The 18,157-nt window shown below is 39.2% G+C and overlaps 1 protein-coding gene across 1 annotated transcript in view; it reads left to right on the top strand.

The window, feature by feature from the left end:
* Window positions 1-2,143: 2,143 nt before the first annotated feature.
* zfhx3b (zinc finger homeobox 3b) overlaps window positions 2,144-18,157 on the top strand; it is a 243,566-nt gene continuing 227,552 nt past the window's right edge. Inside the window, exon 1 of the mRNA XM_056265742.1 lies at window positions 2,144-2,369. The gene's annotated coding sequence lies outside the window, so the exon portion shown is untranslated. The remainder of the gene's footprint in view (window positions 2,370-18,157) is intronic.

Raw genomic sequence — 18,157 nt, forward strand, 5'->3', positions numbered from 1 at the left:
TTACTTTCCATAAAAGTAACTAATTAACGCAATTAGTTATTTTTTAGGGAGTAACACATTATTGTAATGCATTACTTTTAAAAGTAACTTTCCCTAACACTGGTTGCATGTAATTTACAAATGCACACAAAATATTTGTTTATATTTTGGCACTATGTTCGGTCACAACTTAATGTCTGAAGTAAAATTGGTTTAAAACCGAACAAAACCAGAACCTCTGTAAACTGTTGCCTAATGTTCTAGTATGAAGGCTCAACCACTCTCTGTCCGTATTTTACACACACAATTTCCTAGTTCTTTATTATTACCATTGTGAGTAGTCTTGCAATTTTTGTAATTAGTAAACAGCTTCCCTGTTTTATATCAGTTATATATCACATATAACTGCTTATATGTGATATATCGAAGTTGGAACATATATCTGTATTGCAGTTCTATATAATAACCTACTTTTTATGCTATTCTTCTGTTTGCCGCATCTGACCCATTCAAGTCTCTACTAATGAGCTGATGAGTTGAATCAGGCATTTTTGATTAGGAAGAGTGAAAATGTGCACCGTATTTTCTGGAAAATAAGTCGCACCGGGTCAAAAGTGCCTTGTTGAAAGAAGACAAAACCACAGATAAGTCACATCTGTATACAAGTCAAAATACCGGTAAATTAAACAAAACATTTACAAACAGTATAAACTTGTATTTTAGTTCTCCTCACTCCACAACAAATCTTTTCAAATCTGTTCAGAACAGAATAGTATATTCTGTATAAAACAAAGATTATTGTGGCATTCATTATAAACAACATTTATTATAAACCGCAAGCATAAACAATCCAAATGTGTGTGCTTTGCGCATTTATTTTGTGTGGGTAACGTTAATTGTATAATATAAGTTGCTTTGGAAAATATGGTACTTTTGCTGTGCCTTCAGGATTAGGTTTGGGAAATGCTGTATTGAATGATTTTTTTTTTTTTTCTTATTTAAAAAATTTCAAACTGAAGTAGAACTGATATTTTATGTAATAATATTTATTCAATAATTTGAAAAGAAGACCATTTTTATTGGCCGTTTACTTTTTTTTTTTTTTTTTTTTTTGCCTGATTTATTTGATAGTTTGGGATCTGAGGCTATCTTGCGTGAAAGTGTGGACCCATTGGATAGCATTATTCTCAATTTTAGATATAGGCAGTACCACACTCGCACACACACATGCGCGCACACACACACACACAATGAATTGAAGTCATTTTGAAGAAAAATGAGAGGCAGGGTGATTTTGGACAGCTTGGAGAAGCTGCCAGTGATGTCATTAAGAGACACCGGCCTGATAAGGCATGCGGACTGGCTGAATAAATAAATAAATTAAATTAATATCTTATATATTCTTTTCACCTCCCTCTAGGCCTCGCTCACCAAATCATGACCACTGGCTATATCTCAAACCCCCCACAATAAAATCCTCGCACCCTTGACCCTACCCATCCATCCCCCTTTTTTCCATCTATCCGTGTGTGCGGAGGGGGAAAAACTGAATGCGGCTTGGCAATAAATAATAAATTTGACTAATACACATTCAGCCTGAGTCACAATTTAGTGCACCCATCCGCCCCCCTCCGACGCGTCCCACAGAGACAAGCGGTCGAGGGACCGAATCCGAAAGAGAGTGAGGCATTCCCTCTGCAAAAACACGTGGCAGCTCGATAATAGGCTAAAATAACTAGAATCAGACAAACAAAAAAAAAGCAAGAGACTGGAAAGCATATTATAACTCATCCATCTGGATCATCCAAGTAGATTGGGAGCAATCCCTTGTCGAAATTGCCTTCTAAACACTTAGAAAGGAAAGAAATCTGCAAGTGTGTGTTCTCGCACCGGCTCCGCCAAAGGTACGCGTGCGGTTGCGTGAACGCCCGAGCCGGCGTCTACCTCTCCAGCCAGCCAGCGACTAGGAGAGCGTACTAGTGTTTGTGTGTGTGCGGGAGGGAAAGAGAGAGAGAGAGAGAGAGAGAGAGAGAGAGAGAGAGAGACACACACGGAGAGAGGGAGAGAGTGGGGGTATTATGCACTCTAGATGTTGGCTCTTGCTTTAAGCAGCCTGCCTGCAAGCCCAGGTACAGCACGCCGGCTCTCTAAATAAGCAGCACATTCAGGAACCCCATCAGGACAGTAGGCAGGGCTGCAGCCTGGGTGTGAAATCACACTAATGCGCCCGCTCTAGTCAGGTTGAGCAGGATCACTCACTCTCTCTCACTCACACACTACCGTTCCTCTACTACTGTAGCCCCAGCACCAGCAGCCAGAAGACAAGTGTGGATTGGACGTCAAGGAGGGCAAGAAAGAAAGGAAGGAGGCAAAAAAAGAGAGACAGAAAGGTCAGTACACTGCTTTCTGCTCTTTGGAGTGCTGTTCCACACTCTCTCTCTCTGTATATGTGTGTGTGTGTGATGGAGCTGGGACTGCTGCGTGGTGTTGGCTGAAAGTATTGATTGTAAGAGAGTTTGTGGGGAGTGCACGCTTGTTTGATCCTGCCAGGTGCGAGCGTTGGCTTGTTGGGGGGCTTTGGATTCAGGAGCAGGCCAACTGCCATTAGAAGTGTCTGCGAATTCACAGGTGCCATGTTGCAGGTTTTATGTGTGCGAAAGACAAACATGTCTCGCGTTTGTAGCGTTATAGATCTGATTGAGTCAGAAACGGGGTGTTGTGTCTCTGTTGGTGTGTGTCGGGGTCTATATTTAGGCACTGGGGGGGTCTGGTCAGATACAAAGATTTGGGAGGGGGGGGAAATATATTAAGTCACCGTTTGAGTCATAGTGATGCGTCTGCGTGACGGACAGCCGTGCCGTACGCAGGACTTACGTACACAGCGTTGACATATTACACACGGGGGTCACTGCACTCATGACCCGAACGCACATGGGTGAAACCCTCCGTCATGAGAAACACACTTTCACCCATGAACATGGATTCCAGCTCAACGTCAACTACAATGTTACGAACGGTTTTGTAAACAATTTTTGACTGTTTGACTGACATTTATCCTATTATTTACATCAGTAATTGTAACTTGTACACACACCAGGCTTCTTCTTTTTTTTTTTTTTTACAGGAAAAGAAAACACTTTCCCCCTTGAACATGGATTTCACTCACTGTCAGCAACAGCCTTATGAATGTTTTTGATTGTACATTTTCACCTATTTATTAGTAATTGTAACTTGTACATTCAAACACCTGATTTTTTTGACTGGACAAGACAGTTCAAATTGACTTGTATCATGCTGATGTTACTCTATGGGCCTCTTCTCATAGTTCGTGTCAACATTCAGATGCCTCGCACCCCACATGCAATGGAATAGGCGAGATTTACCAAATTTGTCGGCAACACTAAAGACATCAACACACACATTTCAGCCATCTATCATGGCTGTCGCTGCATTTCTGTGGCGACAGTGATTTATTTCAGCGCGGGATCTCATTTGAGCTGTGATGGAGAAATAAGCAGCACCCAGTCTGGCTGGAGGACTGAATGCTCACACACACATATTAACACACAGCACGACGAGATACACCCTTGCGCGACTTCCCATTCACCTCACGTTAAACGCTAGAGCAAATGTGTAAAAGTTAGTCTATATTAATATGTTTTTAAGCATCAGATGATTTGCAGAAGCATTAAGTTTTTCTATTTCGTCTTATTTATTCTAAATGTTAACACCAGCTGTATTGTGAAATTGCAAACATATGCTACATTATGTGAGATGTAAAAAGGAAATAATTCTGCTTCCAAACCACATGGTGTGCTGTGCTGCATCCGCTCTCCTCTAGACTGAAAACTCGGCACGGAGATACTCAGAGGACAAGTGCTTACACACACACACACACACACACACACACACACACACACACACACACACACACACACACACACACACACACACACACACACACACACACACTATGAAACAGTGGCTGAGTAGAGCATGATTTGGATTTCACAGCATGTGTTTTTGTGTGTAGCTTGAGTTGCTGCCGGCGAGCTCTGATTTTCCTCCAGTCGAGTGTGTGCAAGTGTGTGTGCGTCCTCATCTGGCTGTTTTAAGATGATAAATTCTTACTTCAGGTCTCTAACTCTACTGGCAGATTCATCAGAATGAACACACACTAGCACTTTAAATCTAAGGTCCTAAAGCCCTGCACAAGCGCATCTCTATATAAATACAGTAGTCATTGCTGGCTGTGTGTTCGTACGCTTCAGATCGCATGTACGTGTGTCATTTTCAATGCTATTTCAGGGCCCAGATTTGTTTTGTGTTTACGTATGTGCCCATTTCTTGCCGTGTCTGCTGACAGAGTGTATTACTGCATGATTTAAGTGCATGTGTGTATGTTCGGTGGTCCAGGTCTCTATATTGGTGTTGGAGTGGGTGGCTGTATCAGTACCTGGGATCTCAGCTTGGCCTGCTTGTGTCATAGAGAGAGAAAGTAAGAGATGAGGGTTGCATCACAACACTGTATAACTATTACATAGTATTTTGTTGTGTAATATACGTGCAATATATACTGTACATTTTTTTTCCATCTGATTCGATTTATATCGTTTCACATATATTTATATTATACTATACCATGTATTTCTAATCATAATGTGCATTCAAATGCCGTTTTATACCACAAAATATTGCGTATTTGTACAGAATTTGAGCAAGTATCCTTCTTAGTATTTGGAAACATTACTTGCATTATCTAGAAAATACTTTTAAAATAAAATTGAAATTTGACATAAACTGTAATATTTCGATTAAATAGTAGTATTGTAGTGTTCCCAGGACACGGCCTTGATTTAGCCAGTTAGCTGATGTGCAGCTGTGCTAGTAAATATGGAGGTTTTCGGCTCTGCTCTGATAACATGACCAAAATTCGTCTCTGCACCTCAAATCCAGGATTAATGACAGCTTTTGGGGCTTAACACAGACAGTCATTCATATGGACGAGAACAGCGTGGCCGGCCTCTATCCCGTCTTATCGTCTGGGAGAGGCCAGAGATGCTCCACGCATGTGCTGTGGCTTCATATGCTGACCCGATTGAACTGTGAACTGAAGATCGACCTGCTAATGTAAAATGTGTTCAGTGTAAGCATCACATTCAGATGGTTTATATTAGTTACTGTCACTCTGTGTGTCATTTCAGTCTGGGGTTGTTTGTAAAGTGATGGTGATGATGACCAGATATTGTTGGCTTTTTACAATCTACAAGTTCTGGCAATTCAGTGTACATTAACAACACAAATTGGTTGATTTGTATATGTGCATGATGTATACATATAATATTTGAATTATTAACCATATTTGGTAATAACTATTATTTAACACAGATTTTAAAGGTAACAGGTTTTGTTAATTTCAACATTTATTCAAATCAAATTTGTTAATGCATTGTGTACTAACATGAACAAACAATTAACAGCTGGATTTTTATTAACTAACATGAATAAATACTGTAACAAATGTATTGCTCATGGTCAGTTCATGTTAGTTAATACATTAACTTATGTTAACGAATGAGACCATATTGTAAAGTTATGTCTAAATTAATATGATTCTTGATTCTATTAATTTACCTCAAATATTAATTTGCTGTATATTGTAACATGTTAATGTAATTTAATATAAACTAATTAATTAATTAAAATAAATGATATTAACATAAATGAATCTATTTTTCATTGATTGAAGATCAATTTATAATTATCCTTCACACTAATGACCTACTATTTATTTTCTTCTGTAGAACAAATTCAATTTAATTCTCCTTTTTTTTTTTTTAAGAAAGAAAAGCACATTAAAACCCCAAATATTATATTAAAAATGTTTTAATGCATCTGTTGGTATTTTTGTGAGGATATCATTAGTTGCATTTATTTTTTAAGAACAGGTTTGAATTGGAGCTTGTGTTTACAGGCAGTGTCTGAACTGTGCATGTGAAACATGTTCATTTCTCTTGTCTGTGGTGTGTTGCCCCGAGGACATGTGGATGTTCTGGATGGAGATGTGCTTATCTGAGCTGCTGGCTTTTTAAAGGATTTCACAATATTTCAGTTGATCAGAATGAAATCGGTGCAATAGCCCACTAATGACACTGATCTACAGTATTAAAAAGAACGTGTTGTGAATTAAAGAATATTCAAATCCAGGCATGATTTTGGTGTCCATTTCAAATTCTTTAAATCCTGCATCTTGGTGCTCACAAGGAAGCGTGTGTGTCCGGCATGCTGCGTTCGCAGGAGACGAGCCTATTGGCTGCACGAGATGATTGACACCTGTTCTCTGCCTATAAGACATCTCAGTCCATGTTGACCGAGCATCCAGGAGCCGTGGATTGGTTGCTTGTTTTTTGATGTGCATGTTTACATGCATCAGCACAGGCACAACAATCCAGAATACTCTCCAACCCCTTTGTGACGTCTGTTAAAAGTGCCCGCCTGAATTTAATTTACACCAGTGCACAAAAAAACAATACTTTAATCTTTAATCCTAAGAATCCTGAACTGAAGAACCGGAATGCCAGAGTTAGATAGGTGGAAGAAAAAAGAGCACTTTCATGTTCCGCCTGCTGTTTGTTTTGTGTTAGGACATCATTACGAAAGAGACGCAGAACGCCCAAGGCAGATACAAGAAAAAAGTTGATGTGCGTCTGGAATTAATTTAATTACACAAGTTTGCTTGATTTGCACGTCTTCTCCTGACATCCCCGTCACAGCGTTTGTTGTGCTTCCTTGTTGTTGTTGATGTTCCTCCACCGTGTCGTGCTGTTCTGTTCCACGTTAGTCGAATGTGTAAAATCCCTCAGAGGGTCTGAGGAGCGATCACACCGTCTGGGGCAAATACAGATGGTCATCTCGCATCTCATTCCATCTGATTACTGCAATCATGTGGATAATCCTCATCAAACTCTCGCGTCTGGGCTTCTGTGATACACTCGGTACTGTACGTGCAGCCAGATCAAACAAGAGCTTTGGCTTTCCAGCCATCTCGGTTTATTTTCTGTGCCACTGATATCCACAGGGCTTATTAGTTTACCTTCTTTGTCTTCCCCCTCGTCCGCCTCTTTTCCATTTTTGAGAAGCACCGAGAGGAAGAGAGAGGGCTGTCTTGCACCTCGCAAAAAGCGTTCGGATCATTTGTAGGCCTGAATCACACATTCTAACTGAAACACACATCCAGTTAAAATATGATAATTCAATCCCGCTCTGTTTTTATTAAATCACGCTCTCGGAATGCTGCGCTCTGCCTGATAGCGCTGTTATTGTTTGTGTAAAACACATTTTCTTTTTCTGCCTCTCTCTCTCTCTCTCTCTCTCTCTTTTGGGCTGGGGGTAGATGTTAGTGGCCAGTATGGGGAGGTAGTACGTCAGAGAAGACTAAAATGAGATTTCTCAGCGTGTCGTGTGTGTGTGTGTGTGCGCGCATGGGACGTGATGTGTGAGACTAATGGCTGTCGGTTTGGTGCCTTGGTGTTTTCATTCTGCCTTCCTGTCCTGTAATCGGGGAAAAAAGACAAGATGGGGAAAAAAAAAAGGAAATAATGGGAAAAGAAAGAAATAGAAAGAAAGACCGAACGAAGGAGGGGAGGAGAGTGTGTTTATTCCTCCATCCCCCTCCCCGTCATCCGCCTCTTCTCTCTACCTCTGGAATATAATCCACTATCTCCTGACCTTCAAATCATGCCGCGCTGCAGTCATTCCAATTCACTGGCCACTATGAGCGTGAAATGTCCTCCAGCCCATTTCCCTCTCTCAGCATGGCCTCACTTCCTCTTTCACTCTCTCCGCCCCACATCATGATCATGCTTCAGGAAAGCCTGAACACACTGAACATGTCACCATTTTAAAGTGCCTTTTGTCTTTTCCCCTCTATAAATCAATTTAATTCTATCTATCTATCTATCTATCTATCTATCTATCTATCTATCTATCTATCTATCTATCTATCTATCTATCTATCTATCTATCTATCTATCTATCTATCTATCTATCTATCTATCTATCTATCTATCTATCTATCTATCTATCATCTAATCGTAATAATCCGAAATTGTACGGCTAATTGTAATAATACGAATATAACAATAATATGATAATTAAATCTGGAATAAAGTAAACTGAAAAATGTCATTTAAGCTGTTTGTCTTACACTTCTGATATTTTAAAATGGCTATTTCTCTTTATTAAAATTTAATAGTGACCATATTGTTTACAATTATATTTTATCAGCCTATCATGTCTACTATATATATATATATATATACATGTAACTGTGTGTGTGTGTGTGTGTGTGTGTGTGTTTGTGTGTACATGTTTTTCTATCCCGTTGGGGACTGAATGCACACAGACTCATGGGGACTTGTATCACCTTGGGGACCTAAATTGAGGTCCCCATGAGGAAACAAGCTTATAAATCATACAGAATGAGTTTTTTCGAAAATGTAAAAATGCAGAAAGTTTTCTGTGATGGGTAGGGTTAGTGTAAGGGGACAGAATATACAGTTTGTACAGTATAAAAACCACCTCAGGTATTTCCTACGTTGAGGAAAAACACTTATAAATCAAATTAAATGATGTTTTTAGAAAATGTAAAATGGGTTTTCTGTGTTAAGTAGGGTTATGGTTAGTGTTAGGCCATAGAAAATATCATTTAGCTGATATAAAATCAATGAAAGTCTATGCAATATCCTCACTAAAATAGTGAAACAAACGTTTGTGTGTGTGTGTGTGTGTGTGTGTGTGTGTACATTCTGTTTTTTGTATTTTTTTATAGTATTTACTATTTTAATATAGTATTTCTTATTTAAAATGCACTTGTTTCACATGATCTGATTGTTAATAATGGTCAGTGTGTTTGATGTGTTCATGAGCTCTTGAATCTGGAGGGAGTTTCTCAGCACTGTGGGTGGAGAGAGGGGTTCTGAAGCTCTGACATTTCAGAGAGAGAGAGACATACATTTGACAAAAATGTTACAATATGTTCATCTGTACTAAAGTAAGAAAAGGAAACTTGCTGGAAACAGTTTTCAGGAATTAGTCGGGGCTAAATTTGTGCTCCATCTGCATCTTTAGAACGGCAATCTTTAGAAGGACAACACCGGTGGAAGTGTTTCTTTCACACTAAATTGAAGGTGAGATTGCGACATGGTGGGCATGTTCATGGAGTGTGTGTGAGAAGGACGTGATTTTATTTCTTCACTTCCTGATGCAGTGGGTTTGAGGTGAAGAGCGGAACCATTATTGCACTCATCCTCAGAGCTGAGTTTATTCCTCTAACACTGCTTTTCTCTTATTTTTTTTTCTCTCTCCCCATTCACTTGCTCTTAAGTAAGTGTGAAATAAGCATTCACTCTGTGGATTTTTCGTGAACGTTCCATTTTAAGATCCATTGCATCATCTTTGTCCATTCACCAATTATTATTTTTTATGGGATCCAGGGGAACCATTTTGACATTGTTAAACCTTACCTAACACACTTTTTTTTTAAGGAAATCAAAAGATGACTTTCTTGTTTTCTATTACTCATGTTAAAGTTTCTCCATCCTTGCCCTCAGAACTGTCAAAAACTGTGAAAGACCTTTCAACCACAGAATTGATTGTTTTTGTTTTAAAAATAAATGATTGTAATATTAATGCTTATGCTAAAGATAAAGGTTTTGTGTTGAGGTTGACAAGGCTGAGACACATTTATTTATTGAGAAACAACTTATTTTGTTCAATTTAGTAACAAAACATTCATATTGCTCATCAGAGCTATACATGTTTTTGTGATTGAATCAATCAGTTGATCTGGACTCCATTGATAGGCATTGATGTGAGTAATCAGTGTTTATGATGAGCTGTGAAGTCTTCGTGATTCCACACTGTCAGCATCAATTAAACCGTGTGACGGGAGGATCTGTAATATATAGCTAATATGTAAAACTGTAGCTACAACTACTCATACCTTTAAAGTAATCACTCTTTTAAAGTGGTTCAACTTTAAGCTACACTTTTGGAAAAATATATTAATATATAACTAAAATGTTTTGCAAATCAAATGAGTATGTGCATAACAGTTCTTTTCAAAGAACTGTCTGATAGAAAAGATGAGCTAAAATGAATCCGACTTCCAAACATTCTAGGCAGCTGTGTTGATTTATACAAAGTGACAAAAAGGACCGTATATTTGTTTTAAACATGCAAAGTGCACTAAACGGGTTCATACAAGCAATATGCTGTCAAATGTATTTAGGTTTGAACATATTGACTCTACACTCAGTACCTGTTTTTAAGTCTGTGATCCTCAGACGTTCTCATATGACTTTGACCACCTTTAATTGTGTAAACAGAAGCCGATTTAAGCTAATTGAAACTAATTAGGTGATGCGATGCTTTGTTTATGTGTGTTTGGGCAGTGTGAAGATGCTCTGGAGGACCTTGATTGTCTCTGGCTATTCATTCTCTCAGGCCCTGCTGTCCATTGAATATGAGCCGTGCTCACACACGTTATTGCGCAGAGATTGTGCCGCTCGTTAATCACATGACCTTCAAGGGCGAGCTTAATGACCTTGCTGGAGCATATCAGGTGGAGATGGCTGATGCTGGGGAATTAAATTGTTTCTGATCACGTGGTTCTTCATGGAGTCTGTAGCAAACGGACTGGTTCTGACTCCTAGTGCAAATTTCAAATTTCACCTGCATGACATACTGTACCCACGCGGTTATATTGTTTTAGTTTAAGTTAGAGCTGAGATGGAAGAACCTGGAAAAAGGTCAGTATGACAGAGCAACATTTGTTTAAAACATCATTGAGCTAGACATCCTATAGTGTGGCATACTGAAGACCCATTATCCTCTCCCATAGGAAAGAAATGAAATCTCTTTAAGATCTCAATTGTTCCCCTAAACCGAAATTACATTTCTTACATCTTCTGCTCGTCAGATATCTCTTTTTGAGGTAAAATACCTTTGGTGATTTTTTCCACATGTTTCTCGAAGAGATCTCAATAATCTCAAACTGTGCTCATATTTGCCGAGATTTCCATAAGAGCTAATTCTTTAAAAAACAGATGATCCGATCTGATATCCACATTCACTTTATTGCTTTGTACTCTTACTGAATGTCAGTGATTGTTTCATTTGTTTACATCTTTATTTCTCAACATTTAGGAACTTTAGAAGAAACATCTGAGGAAAAAGTTGATGCTTAAATAAAACGCAACGTACAAATCCCCTGAGCTATGAAAAAGCACCCTCTGAGCAATGAAGTCGTCCTTCTGCTAAACAACCGTCACACAGCTTTATAAAAAACTGGTTATTCCTTGTTTTTTTAGAAGATATTTGAAATCTCTAAAACATTTCACTAGAGTATATTTAAATGCTTTCCTTGAATGGCGCGTGTGAGTTTTCTTTGAGAGTTCGTCGCAATGAATCTTTGTCTTTTGTCTTTGCGCCTTTTTCTCTCTTTTAGTCATTCTGCTTTCTCATAACCTTATAATTATTAAAGGTGATTATAATCCAGATCCAACTGATGTGTAAACTTCATATAAAACTGTGTCGGCAGCACTTTTGCTTCCAGCAGCAATCTTAGCATTAAAACATGGTCTTTCTTCTCGGTGACATTAAAATGGAGGGATTTTGTTTATCCGTGCCTTTGTTTATTTAACATTTCGCACAGCGGGGGGAGTTTTCAGATAGCTTGTTTTCAAGACAGTCCCTGCAGACAGCGAGCAAACACTCCACAGTTTCATCAAACAGAACAATGCTCAACTTTCCCCCCTCAGCGCCGTGCAGCCAAATACGCCAAAGCAGTGCACCACGGCTCAGGATGATTGAAAATTATTGTCAAAATTTTTTAGTGTCTGTAGCAATATGCATGTGGAATTTGTTTTACTGTCTCTCTCCTTTCCCTTCTTTTTCTGGATCAGAAACATAGATGTGTACCCCTTCAAGGAGACACATAGAGGAAGAACTCTCATAGCAACATGCATACACTCTTAAAAATAAAGGCTCTTTATTGGCATTAATGGTTCTATGGAGAACCTTAAACTTTTCGTTGCACAAGGGTTCTTTAGAATATTGAAATGTTCTTCACTCTAAGAAAAAAAATGGTTCTTTTCAGAACTGAAAGGTTCTTTTCAATTTTGAAAACCAAAATTGGTTCTTCTATGGCATCATTGCGAAAAAAACAAAAACTTTTTGGATCCTTTAGTTTTAAGAGTGCACAGACTATTGTAGAAGGATCTATGTGTATTGACAAGAAGAAGAAGCTCATTTAGTAAAGTTGGTTTGTCATTGACAAGAAGCTGTAGGGGAGAATGGGGTAAGATGTGTCAACCCCTAAAACAGGGTATCATTTATATATATATATACAGATAGATAGATATACTGATATATATATATATATATATATATATATATATATATATATATATATATATATATATATACTCACCTAAAGGATTATTAGGAACACCCGTTCAATTTCTTATGCAATTATTTAATCAACCAATCACATGGCAGTTGCTTCAATGCATTTAGGGGTGTGGTTCTGGTCAAGACAATCTCCTGAACTCCAAACTGAATGTCAGACTGGGAAAGAAAGGTGATTTAAGCAATTTTGAGCGTGGCGTGGTTGTTGGTGCCAGACGGGCCGGTCTGAGTATTTCACAATCTGCTCAGTTACTGGGATTTTCACGCACAACAATTTCTAGGGTTTACAAAGAATGGTGTGAAAAGGGGAAAACATCCAGTATGCGGCAGTCCTGTGGGCGAAAATACCTTGTTGATGCCAGAGGACAGAGGAGAATGGGCCGACTGATTCAAGCTGATAGAAGAGCAACTTTGACTGAAATAACCACTCGTTACAACCGAGGTATGCAGCAAAGCATTTGTGAAGCCACAACACGCACAGCCTTGAGGCGGATGGGCTACAACAGCAGAAGACCCCACCGGGTACCACTCATCTCCACTACAAATAGGAAAAAGAGGCTACAATTTGCAAGAGCTCACCAAAATTGGACAGTTGAAGACTGGAAAAATGTTGCCTGGCCTGATGAGTCTCAATTTCTGTTGAGACATTCAGATGGTAGAGTCAGAATTTGGCATAAACAGAATGAGAACATGGATCCATCATGCCTTGTTACCACTGTGCAGGCTGGTGGTGGTGGTGTAATGGTGTGGGGGATGTTTTCTTGGCACACTTTAGGCCCCTTAGTGCCATTTGGGCATCGTTTAAATGCCACGGCCTACCCGAGCATTGTTTCTGACCATGTCCATCCCTTTATGGCCACCATGTACCCATCCTCTGATGGCTACTTCAGGATAATGCACCATGTCACAAAGCTCGAATCATTTCAAATTGGTTTCTTGAATATGACAATGAGTTCACTGTACTAAAATGGCCCCCACAGTCACCAGATCTCAACCCAATGGAGCATCTTTGGGATGTGGTGGAACGGGAGCTTCGTGCCCTGGATGTGCATCCCACAAATCTCCATCAACTGCAAGATGCTATCCTATCAATATGGGCCAACATTTCTAAAGAATGCTTTCAGCACCTTGTTGAATCAATGCCACGTAGAATTAAGGCAGTTCTGAAGGCGAAAGGGGGTCAAACACAGTATTAGTATGGTGTTCCTAATAATCCTTTAGGTGAGTATGTATATATATATATATATATATATATATATATACATATACATATACATATACGTACACACACACACACACACACACACACACCTCTAACCTCTAAAATGCGTTTCGTCATTTAAAATGTTAGTTGATAGCAGATTACTTCAGTTCAGGTGCATTAGTTTTACATTTATCTCATTTCTCCTTTTCTAGAGAACAATGTAAATAAAATTGATACGGCTTATTCTCCCCTATACTCTGATATATACTGATTGAAGAAAATTGAGTGTCTCCCTCATTTCTCTCGTTTTCTATTCCTCTTTCTTTGTGCATTCATTAGGCATAGAACAGAATGTTTCATTTCATAATGAAAAGTGCATTATTAGGAACTCCTCAAGGTCAACTGAACTGCCTGGGTTCGATGTCAACATAAAGATGATCATGTTCAGGAGGTTTTAGTGGGCATAGCGAGAGGACAGACGCAACAGACTACAGTTTTGAACCTTATTAAATTGCACTTACTCTTGGAAACATTGCATCTGTATAAACATTGCATCTGTCTTTCTCCTCTATCTTTTTCTCTTCTTTAGTGCAGACTTAATTAATATTTTCTACTTTTTGGTAACCATGGCAATGAGGTCAGTGGATATGATGCTTAATTGAATCTTTCCAGAGCTTTTGTGTTTACCTCTTGTGTCTGAAATCTGCAGATTTTTTTTTTGTTTTTGTCTTTCTCTCAGCACTTTTGTGTATGTTTATGCACTTAGCCTCAGAACGCAGATGCATGTCCAGAAGAGGACTGTTCGGTATATCAAATATTCACAATGTACTGTATTTGCTACAATATTGCTGGTGAACAACAGAAGTAAACAACATGGTGAACTTTGCGATGATTTGAAAGAGATTTATATCTGAAAAATAATGTGTCTGCATTAGCTGTCTCGCGACTCTCGAGAAGGAATGCTTAACGATTGAATAACATCTGTTTTGAAGATCATATAAAAGTGTAGTTTTGTAGAAACACACATTTAAAATGTGCAGTCTTTTCTCTTCCCTGAAAACAGACCCAACATATTGATGACTCATCCTGCACTCACTCATTTGGTCCAATCAAATGCTCCTCGGAGCGAGAATGTCCCGCCTCTAAAACAAACCCGTGCACCTACTTCTGACTAGCATGTAGCAAATAATGTCTCATGGCTGTGGTGGAAACTACAAAAAAGGCTGTTGGCTATTAAAAAAAGGAACAAATCCATTGATTAGAGCCCAACCCCACTTCAATGGTAAATAAATTAACACTGGAAAGAACACTGTGCTTATAAAGCTCAATTGAAATTGAATTTTACTGTATTTTTTGTTTAGAATTTGCTTGACTACAGTGTCTGTTCAGTTATTAGTTCCTCTAATTGAGGGAAAAATATCCCCATTCCAAATGATGATTTGCAACAACAACAACAAAAAATAGTGAAATAAGTAATATATTATATATGTATTCTATACCCCCCCAACCCCCCACCCCCCGATTGACGGTTATTCATCAGTGCAATTATATGTTTTACGTCTCTGTCTGTCCGTGTCCCTCTCGCTGCTTTTGTTTCTTGCTTTCACAGTGTCCTGCTGGGAGTGGAATTAAAGGATTCGACTCTTTAATGCAGTAATAGATGCTCACTGCCACTTCTGCATCTCTCTCTTCCTCTCTTTCTCTCTTTGCCTGCTCACCCTGTTTTTCACCGCCGGGCCACATTTACATACTCGAATCATTCTCAGGAACGATTGTTAAATTGATTTCAAACGACTCTGATGATTCAAGTGGTGAAACAAAAAGCCGTGCAGCCAGCCAGGCATTGATACACAAAGTGATCCACTGACACTGAAGCCTGTCCCTGAGCAGGTGCTCTCATTAATACCCAGAAAATTGGGGTCCTTCAAGATCCAGGCGTAAGTGGAACGTCTAGTCGCCACACAGACATGCTGATCCGCACTTTGTTCATGTTGTCTCATGGGTTAATCTATGACAACACTGGTGCATGTCTTGGAGAAAAGATTAAAAAAAAAACTTGTTATAAATGTCTTGTTATAAATAGGCTACTTTATAATAATGATTCACAAAAGAGTAACTTTATGCATTCATTCATTCTCATGAAATAAACGCATTGAATTATTAAGCTTATATATATATATATATATATATATATATATATATATATATATATATATTAGTATTATTAGCATTTATTGTCCACTTTTTGACAGCTGTTTTGTATTTAACCTCTGCACCATGTCAAGCTAGATACTTATTAGCTGTACAGTAGCTTAGCTACACCAGCTTGGAAATATCATGGATAGGTGGAATAGGGAAAAATAAATAAATAAACGAACACACTCCACATCAGATTTGACATATGCACTATAAAATAACCATTAGTAGTTAGCTACAATCTGAAGTGACAGTCTATCAATAATGTCCGTCTGAAAATGGGACAGGTTTGTTGCTGCCTCTAAATCATTGGAGAGTCCATAGAGCTGAGACACAGGCAGGTATAGAAAATGCATTAAGTCGAGATGTTGATGGGAGTGGTGTGAGCGTGGGGACACTTAAAGCTCCAGGGGATGTGACTTTAGCATGCCCTGTGCTGACACACACACACACACACACACACACACACACTGGAGTAATAGCTCAGCATTTCAGCTCATCACCCTTTACCTTTAAACCCTGTAAATCTGAACGTGATAAAGGTGATGATGTTGTTGGGAGTATTTCGGGTTTTTATGTCGTAGCACTGTGAGATTTAATTTATTATTGAGATCTTTCTGCCAGTGACTGCCAAGCGTTGTTCCACTGAAAGTTAATCGAAAATGAATATGCATTTTGTATCAAGTCACTAAATTTCAATAGCCCCAAAATTTAATTTCCTCTCCATTTAAAAAAAAAAGAAGAAGAAAGATATGAAAGCCAGCCAGAAAAAGCCCTTAATTGCTCTCAATCTTTTATCTATATTGATGTCACTTATGATATTCTTTAATAAAACAGAATCATTATAGCTCTATTAAACGTCTCATAAAAAGGTCTACTTTTTTTTTTTTTTACCGTAGCATATATAAATCTCTTCTGCTGTGACCTCTGGTTAAGTCTGCGTTTATTTAGTAGGCAAACTCAGACCTTTTACCCACCCAACAGCCCTCTCTCGATACATACAAACACCCACTTAACTCTGTTGTCTCCTCCCCATGGCCACATTAGCATAAAATTAGACTAGGCTGTGCATATGAATGGGCTCTATTCATGAATGAAGTGAATGTGTGTCAGGTTGGACCAGAGCACCACGTGCCTTTTCTCTCCTGCTGGTATTAAAGTGGCAGCGTCTGATTGTCTGCTTGCCAGCGGAGCCCAGCCATCTGCCCGCGTGCCGCTCTACTTGGCATAACAGGCTGGCGTTATGGCAACAAGTGTCTTTTTCCGCATTGCCACACTCACCAGCCCTGCAAACTTGGCAGCCAGCCTGCCTGTTTGCCCGCCCCCGTATGCAGATAAAGAGCTTATTATGCCCAGGCAGTGGGTGGGGGAGCAGGAGGCGGGGCTGCTGATTTACATATCACCGCCGAGTTGACACCCTCCAGATGCAAAACAGCCAAGTAGCAATTAAGGCTGCTTAGTGCTTTTGTTTAGTGTGGTGGAGTGGGCAAGCCGGGCGGGCATAGCTCAGCCGCCTCCAGAGGGGACGTGTATGAGAATTTCAGCTCGGCACGTGGCGCCTACCCGCCCCTCCCTTTTCGTGGCTCGCCACGCGTTCGGCTTGAATATACGCACCCCCGACGCTAGGTGGTCTGCTGACTTAGGCCTGGCACTATGAGCTGCTTGCAGGCACTAGCCAATGATAACACGCATCACAAACCACTGATACTGACCTATTACTGATGAATCGAGCACTTTACAACAGCCAGCGTATTCAGTCTAATTCAAATCTTTATGTTGTGCTGGCTGATATGGCAGTCATGTTAGACTTTATACTGACACTTAGTAGCCTGGATGCAACATCACGCAAAACCAAGTTGGTATTGTAGAAATGTGCTATTCACAGTCAGCCACGATTCATTTTCAAGCAAAAGTGTCCAATAACGGGAAGTAATTGAGATAAAATAAGTTGAATCCATCTGGTCATGTGATCTTAAAGGGATAGTTCACCCAAAAAATGAAAATTCTGTTATTATTTACTCACCCTCATGTCGTTGCAAACCCGTAAGACTTTCATCTTCAGAACACAATTTAATATCTTTATGATGAAATCTGAGATTTTTACCTCCCTCCGTTTACAGCTACGCAACTACCACTTTTGAGCGGTTTAGTCTAAATTTTCTGAAGAGAATCGATCGATTTATATGATGAACAGATTGAATTTAGGCTTTTATTCACATATAAACATTCATCAACTCACACATCAGTTGGTGTTAACGGAAGCTCAAGCATTTTTGCTTGACGTGCGAGAACCAATGAGGTTCATTC

This window comes from Rhinichthys klamathensis, unplaced genomic scaffold, assembly GCF_029890125.1.
Source record: "Rhinichthys klamathensis goyatoka isolate OS25496 unplaced genomic scaffold, OSU_Roscu_1.1 h1tg000240l_1, whole genome shotgun sequence".
NCBI classification, from domain to species: Eukaryota; Metazoa; Chordata; class Actinopteri; order Cypriniformes; family Leuciscidae; genus Rhinichthys; species Rhinichthys klamathensis.